Raw genomic sequence first — 646 nt, 5'->3', positions numbered from 1 at the left:
TTCACAACGAGCGAGAAGCGACCTTCGTGCGAGCGGAAAGAACAAAGCGCTAATGTAAAGTAGAAGTAATAAAAATTTTTTGTATTTTTACCCACTGAAGATGGCTCAATGCGGAGCCGAAACGTTTGGGTGATAATTATTATTGTTAAATATTTGTAATTTTAGCACTAACTTTGTGCAAGGCTCACTAGCCCTTCATTTGATACTTCGTTAAATTTTTAAATTTATGTAAAAATTAATTGTTTACATTTTCCTACTTTGTCCTTATGGACAAAATTTTTAATATATTTAATCTTTTGCAATGTCCTTACGGACAACATTTTTAATATGTTTAATCTTTTGCAATGTCCTTACGGACAACATTTTTAATATGTTTAATCTTTTGCAATGTCCTTACGGACAAAATTTTTAATATGTTTAATCTTTTGCAATGTCCTTACGGACAAAATTTTTAATGTTTAATTTTTTGCAAATTTGTTCTTACGGACAAAATTTTTTATGCGTAATAATAATAATAATAATAATAATAATAATATAATAATAATCATGTAATAATATAATAATATAAATATATTAGACGTTGACAACGTTTTGTCACGACTCTCGTGTGCTCGCGGCAGTGTTGTCCGAGTTTATAAGTATAATA

The sequence above is a fragment of the Wasmannia auropunctata genome, unplaced genomic scaffold (assembly GCF_000956235.1).
Source record: "Wasmannia auropunctata unplaced genomic scaffold, wasmannia.A_1.0 LD336078.1, whole genome shotgun sequence".
NCBI lineage: Eukaryota > Metazoa > Arthropoda > Insecta > Hymenoptera > Formicidae > Wasmannia > Wasmannia auropunctata.
This window is presented reverse-complemented; position numbering follows the sequence as displayed.